Genomic DNA, 8,023 nt, shown 5'->3' on the forward strand with positions numbered 1-8,023 from the left:
GGAATCTCCGGTAGCTCGGACGGGTTGCCCTTGCGGCAAGCGGGGTTCTCAACGCTTTTCTCTCGCACCCCTTCGTCGTCTTGGAAAGCAAGCACGCATTCCTGCTGCATTGTGAACTGTCACAAAGGTTCAAAAATACCGAAAAGCCGAAAACTGCCCGTCAAGTTGCGGAGCACGTGCGAGAATGTAAACAATAAACAACCAGGAGCCGGAGCAAGCGGAAGCGCATTGCGGCTGATCCCGCTCGTTGATGACGTCAATTGCTAACGTCGTGTCATGTTGCCGAAGTGGGCGGAGTCACGACTACCGGCTACGCTTTCCCCTCCCTGTGGCGGAGAAGGGTGGCGAGGCCGCGCTAAAATTTGAAACCAGCTGAAACGGATGTTCTAACCCCTGTAACTTCCTTATCATAGCACGTATTCGCAATATTATTGCGGCAGCATGTTCACATAGCAAAAGTGCGCATATTTCCCTTCATTACAATTTTTGGACCTCGGGGTTGTTTACTGGCCCTTTAAGGCACAACTGCAACATTTCAGTAATGCCCATGAGAGAGTCCAAACTGCAATGCTGTACCACCAGCTGACAGTGCACGGCAAACTTAAAGGTGTCTCATTCTTCTAATTCAACATTACTCATGATGCCTCAGGGCAAGTTTTTTTTGTTGCATTTTAATCCTGTCTTACGAAGTGGCAAGATTGCTTTCTTCAGCGCAGTGTCTTGTTAGGCTAATTGTGTAAGAAGCATCGCACACAAAAAAATCTTGTGACAAAAATTCCTTCCTTGTGTTCCTTCCCTGCAATCATCTAGGCTTATGTATGTGATGTGTTGAGGCAGGAAAGTGTGATTGTTTTTTATAATTTGTTCATTCTGTGTAGTTTCACGACTTCATAACTTGGCCCTTGCGTCACACTGACTTGGCACATGATGAATGCATGTTTTCTTTTTTTTAATTGTATACTTTATTTTTAATAACGCAATGATATGCGAGTTCTACATGCCTTCTGCTTTACTGTGACGTGTATTTTTGGATACAGGCTGTGATCCCTTAAGTGTTCTGTTTATGTGGTTCACTTTGAAGGTAGCCTTTACGTGCAATATTGCTCCTTTAAAAAAAAGTGTACACTCCGTGCTTATTTTTACATGTGGAGGCGCAATGAGTTCTACCAGTAAGCAATAGTTCGTGTGCATTTAAATTCCAATTAAGGTGACTCTTCCAGATGAGCAACTTTCATGAAAATATGTACCTTGCTAGTGGCAATGCACAATAGACTTAAGAAACATTGTTTGACGTTGTGCGATATCAACAAAGCATACATTTTTACTTTGTCTTCGGGAGGGAAGTCATGTCAATTTGATAAGCTGTATGCTTCCCTGCATTGCAAGAATGAAATGTTTCCAGTACTTTTACTGTTTGCTGTAGGAGATACATCTGTGACCACATACTGGTGATAGGGCACTGTTGCGTAAAATTTAACTAAACAGTGTTTTTTTAATAGATCACTGTCAGTTACTCAGCTCTGATGCATGTAAACATTTGGACGTCTTTTTCAGTGTGTGTGCTCTGTCATCAGCTGCGTGAAAGGAACAACCAGCGAAACGATATCTGTCATTAGTGGTGCATCATTACAACCAAATGCGGTTCGTGCTCTACAGCTACTGTTCTTACAAGATGTACCATCCCGTGTGACATCCAATGCAGTTTCCACACAGTAGTTACACTATTGTATAAACAGGATGTGTTGCTTGAATGATTTGTTCGAGGAAAAAAGGAATGAATGCAAGAAAGGAAACATCAACTTTGAGGGCTTTTATTGTACAAACTGTGCAGACACGTTACACAGCTCTGTTTACAGGTACGGACAGGTTGTGTGCATTCATCAACAGTGAAATATTTCCTTTTGTCACGCGATTAGGGTTCACGTACTGGAGTTCCTCATTTAATGTCTCGACACACCCGTGTACCTGCTATGACTGCTACTACACTTTGCATCTTGTACTTGTGCTGAACAAAATAAACTTGAAAATTCCAAGTTACTGAGTACCGTTCTTCCAGTACAGGCACTTTACGTTCACGTTATGCTCACTGGCCATTTCACTTTTCTGCCCATGATTGCACTTCAAGTGAGGCATGTTCTTTGGCATGGCAGATAATGAATTTCAACAGCATTTTCTCTTGAACACCATGCGATGGTTGTGTGGTCGACTGACATAGGAGCTGGAAGTGGAGTGAACGACGACACTTCTAAAGGAGCGGAAGGTGTTGTGTGCGTTGCACTTTTGTGCGATCGGGGGCTTTAATTCTTCCATAGGCAGTGAAAACACAAACAGGAACGGATGTTAATGAGCACTGCAAAAGAGGCAGGATACAGCTGTCTCAGGCGGGACAAAACAAATGCAGAACATACCTACAGTCAGAACAAGTTGTTCGCCATCTCATTCACAGCAGCAACAATTCTAACAGCTATGTCACAATCGCTCGAATGCCAAGACAAACGAGATACCTTTCATATGCAAAAACAAAAAACAAAAATTGGCAGATCCCACGTACCGTGGGAATCGATGTTATGCGAAGCACGCGCGAGATGGTGAATGTGGCGTAATTTTTCACATGACGCTAGAGAAATATGGAAATGGTATACACACACTCAAATGTTGAAGAGTCGCATATCTATTATATAAGCAGTTGTTTACAGTTGTGTAGCAATGGCAAGAGACACATGGGCGTTACCAATACCAGACGCGGTAAGCTGATATGCAGTGCTTATATTTATCAATACTGGATAGAGCGAATCCAAACAGGACAAAGAAGGAACACAGAGCTACAGGACAGGCGTATGTCGCAACTAAGCTTCGTTCAAGAAAGTTTCCCTAGATATATACACAGCCGAATGGCACGCGCAGGCGCACTGCACGTACGATTCAGTCACAGTTACCGTTGTAATGCTTACACTTGTTCGTTATGACGGACAACGCACGCACGTTTCACGAACCCGTGTGTATGTGTAGAAGGGGTTCTTGACAGTTCTCGAAGAAGGATTCATCATCACCGTGATCAGTGAGCACCAGCAGCTGGACCGGACTTGTTAACCGGATTCGTTCGTGATCGCGGTTACGAGGGGTCTAAGTGTAGTGAAGTGCCATGTATAGTAGAGCTGGTGGAAATCCTGGATGCCTCTTACGATGAAATGATCTATGATGCCTCTTGTCGTGGACGTGGCAGCGAGGTCTTTTGATGCCCTCGCCACATCCAATCCGTCTTTCACGCAATATAAGGACCAGACATTTCGGGCCTTAATAAATCAATGTTCAAGACACCGGTAATGATGAGAGGCCTGGCTCTCTCAGCAGATTTATTGTAGGAAGCATTGACGCCAGTTTTTGCGTAATCCACGGGGTCCACGTTGCGGACCATGTGGACGAGTGGATGGTACTTGAGCATCTTCTAGGGTTGTTTTGTCTTCAGTTTCCTCACTTTCCTTGCGTTCGCCGTGGTGGTGTAGCGGTTAAGGTGCTCGGCTGCTGACCCGAAAGTCGCGGGTTCGATCCCGGCTGCTGCGGTCGCATTTGGATAGAGGCAAAATGCTAGATGCCCGTGTTCTGTGCGATCTCGGTACACGTTAAAGAATACCCAATGGTCCAAATTTCAGGAGCCATTCGCTACGGCGTCTCTCATATCATATCGTGGTTTTCGGACGTAACACGCCAACAATTATTATTATTATCACTTTCCTTGCGTGTCAATGTGTGTGTTCGCGGTTACTGTGTTGGTTGAGACTCGGTATCACCTGTGGCACATACCCGCATAACATTAGCTCTGGTTTACGGGTATGTGGCACACGTCACTGAGAGAAAGGGTTTCATGGCGTACGCGACGGGTATTTTGCGTAATTCATGTCATGGCCAGTGAATCGTGTTCGTCATACACTGATCCCCTGCTAGGCCAATTTTGGTATATTACAAGTTATGGAGACGACCAGGAGAGCGCCCAGACGTAGGCGGCTAGATAGATAGATAGAGAGATAGATACGTAGATAGAAACGGCCAAAGTGCCTGAGGTTCGCTAAGAAATGCTTCGCATTTAAAAAAAACAGTTTTGAAAAGCAAGTCATCTGATCAGCTCTATGAATATAAAAATTCGCCTGAAATCAAGTACATATATATATATATATATATATATATATATATATATATATATATATATATATATATATATATATGTATTGTAATGCAGAGAAACAAGGGACATAGACACAACGCCTGTTCAATAGGCCGGCTGTTCTATTCTGCCTCGTCTTTCTCTTCTTCGCACAACCCCATCGCGCGCTAGTGCTCTGTGCCGTTCTTCATCATTACAATATATATATATATAGCCACGTGCGTTTCGTATTATCACTTTTGCTGTATTGGGTTTTCGCCCACAAAGACTGTCAGCAACGCCCAGCGCAAACCGCGCCTCATTGTTCGAGAAGCTTCTCGATTATAGTAGATCGTTTTGTTAAGATTGCGTGCAAGACGCGAGCACTTGAGCTTATTCTAGAGCTTGCGCAGCAACCAGCGATAACGCTGGAATATTCGACGGCACATGTATAAATGCCGACGCTCTTCACCGCTTGCGAGTTGATCGACGGCCGACGCTCTGTTCGCCGCTATCAGTGCATACCGTGTGTATTGCTGTAAATTAACTTTCTGTTTCTCGGCCACAAGTTTGGCCGAATGAAGAGTTTCATCCTGGATACATCGCTGCGCTCTGCGTCGACGTCACGACCACGTGAATATATATATATATATATATATATATATATATATATATATATATATATATATATATATATATATATATATATATACACCGGGTGTCCCAGCTATTTTTAGCCAAGGCTTTAAAAATACAATATTAGAGGCAGGCGAGCGAAATCAGTCGCAAATTGCTGACAGCCACCTTGCGCACTACAGACAATTTTTTGTTTGGTAATTACCTAATTTGTTAATTAGGACGATTTAACTAAATTGTTAAATATTGACTTTAGGCAAGAAATGCTGCTTGCAATGTTCGAGAGCGTCTCCAGAAACCCCAATTGCATTATTTGCGATAAAGAAAGTCTCAGGTATACCATTTTTTTAAGCTGCAAAGAAAGCCCGCAGTTTTGTTTACCTACTGTTCTAAATCAATTCTACAAAGAGAATGGTCTCAGTGTATCAACTCTGTCGTTAAAAAGGCTACGCGATGTATTTATGTGACTGCTTGTGCTGCCATGGGTTCATTTGTTTGTCTTTTTCTATGTCTTTAGCACTAATTTCTTCCCCTTGTTTTCATATGTTTCCACAATAACCTTGTTTAGTTATTCCGACCGTGTATGTTTACTGTTTCTCTGTTTTAGTTAGTCCATCCATTATGTATATCGTGTGTTTGACCGCTGTGAAGCCGCCCAGTGTATGAGGTGGCCAGGTTCCCCTCAAGCTGCGCAATGCAGCTTTTTTGCCTGGTCATCCTCGCAACCTTGTTGTGAATAAACACAATATATTACAATATATTATTACAGCCACGTGACTAGCGCCCGCGCGCGCCGCGAGAATGCTGCCCTCAGCCGTGGTTTCAGCGAACGAAATCAGCTGCGGCCGCGACTCGCCGTCTCCGTTGCAGCGGTAGGCCGGTAAGTTAAAGGTGGTTTCTTGGCGCGCGCTCGCTACAACTTGCACCGTCACGCGCGCCAACTGGCTGGCAATGGGCCAAGAAACCACCGCCCACTTATCGGCCTACCGCTGCAACGGTGCCGGCGAGTCGCGGCCGCAGCTGATTTCGTTCGCTCAAACCAAGGCTGAGGGCAGCATTCTCGCGGCGCGCGCGGGCGCTAGTCACGTGGTTCTTTTTGTATTTCGCGGGCTTTCTTTGCAGCTTGAAAAAAAATAGTATGCGTGAGACTTCCTTTATCGGAAATAATGCAATTGTGGTTTCTGAAGACGCTCTCGAACTTTGCAAGCACCATTTCTTGCCTAAAGTCAATATTTAGCAATTTAGTTAAATCGTCCTAATTAACAAATTAGTTAATTACAAAACAAAAAATTGTCTGTAGTGCGCAAGGTGGCTGTCGGCAATTTGCAACTGATTTCACTCGCCTGCCTCTAAAATTGTATTTTTTAACCCTTGGCTAAAGATTGCTGGGACACCCTGTATATATATATATATATATATATATATATATATATATATATATATATATATATATATATATATATATATATATATATATACGGCGGACAGAGTGAGCGACGCCAGCCCCCCACTCGCGATCGAGTTGGTACGCCACTGTTCGGTGCAGATGCTAGTGGCAGCCAGGATTGCATCAGCCACCACGGTGGAGCCGGTCTTGACAATACTGAGGCCTCCGTGTGGCCGAATCACAATCTTGGTATCCTCCCTGGGGAGCTGTGGCATCCGGCCAGCGCGGAGGATCCTAGTCTTGATGTTATTGCCGCCGTTGCGACCTCGCGGGGCCTCGGACGTGGTCGAGTTCGTCCCGTTATGATTAGCGCCTGCCGAACGCGCGCCAACTTTTCTGGCGCCTGCTGACTGCCAACCACGGTCTTCTGTCATCTCTTCGGGGGTTATGTCATCCTCGACCACTCGATATTCCATTTTCCCCGCAAAAATGCCCTGAGAAGAGCGACAAGGGCTCCCGGGAACGGGCCTGGCGCCACGCCGGAGGGGGCGTGCCTCTTTAGGCTTAGCCCAAGCGGCGGCGTGGTCCGGAGGAAAAACGTTCGTAAAATGTGAAAACAGTCCACTTACAGGGCAGAATTTGGTGTCAAAATTGTCCTGGTACCTTCACGGATCCGATACACACAAAGCTGAACGCGCACTCGGAAAAATTCACTTGAATATCATTGTACGAAGCAGGAGCCGATCGAGGGCGTCACTCACTCAAGCAGGCCCGCCTAGTCGCCCTTCATGTTTGCAGGTGTCATCTGAATATCCAAAAGCAAAAACTAAAAACCAAACTTGGCTGGAGATTCCTTTCTTTCTTACAGATGGAAGTAAGTCTATAGTGCTGACAATCATTAAAATGCTTTATGAAAATTTTATAGGTGCAGCTGGAATTCGAACTCTTGACCAAGGTTCCCATAATGGAAAAACTGGAGGAAGTTTTGGGAGCTGCTGCGAGCAAAATAATCAAGGTGGCACGAAAGAAACGTCACATGCAGTAGTTTTTGGAAGACCTTGATCCACATATTGCTGCCTCCGATGATGCTGCCATTGACGGTAATTTCAAATATTACTAAGCCAACATTAGCACTTTTCTTTGTATTTACCTTCCAGTAGTGCCATTCCTCTGATTTTACATGTAACTAATCGGCTGCTTCAAAATTAAATCTGTGGGCAAGATTTGTTTGCATGGTTTTAGTGTGGTTGCTTCAAAGTATGCATTCGATTAGTATATCGCTGTACATAGTGTAAAAATGCTTGCAATAACGCTCTCCAACGAACTGGCATGTCATGTTTACAGGTAACAAGTACAGGGATACCGTACCTTAAGTTCGTCTCATGAGCTCACGTAAAGCCACAAAAAACGCCAGGCCTGCGCTGAAACCGCAGCACAGTCACAGCGAAAGCTGTAAGAGCGGCGTTTCTAGAGCCCGTTAAGCTCTCTTGGGGCTATAATACAAGTACACTAGAAAGGTACCCACTACGCCATAAATCACAATTTTTCTGAAGTTGGGAAGCACCTACTAAGCCATTATTCGTCATTCTGCGGAGAAGCGAGCCAACAGCTACACGTCTGTAAGGCATTATGTGCACTTTGTTGACGCGACGACTGATGACGATGAAGAATTATGGCTCAGCCCTTTGTAATGGGTTGGAATCTTTAAACGGCCCACAAGTTATGTAATTTGCATTGGATGACGCCCTGTCGCTATTTCCCTCTCCCGTCATGCTGTATAACATACGTTGACGTGGGAGAGAGACGGGGGGGGGGCGAATAACTTTACTGAGACCCCGAGGAAATGGATCGTGCGCTTATGG

The sequence above is a fragment of the Rhipicephalus sanguineus genome, chromosome 9 (genome assembly GCF_013339695.2).
Source record: "Rhipicephalus sanguineus isolate Rsan-2018 chromosome 9, BIME_Rsan_1.4, whole genome shotgun sequence".
Lineage (NCBI taxonomy): Eukaryota > Metazoa > Arthropoda > Arachnida > Ixodida > Ixodidae > Rhipicephalus > Rhipicephalus sanguineus.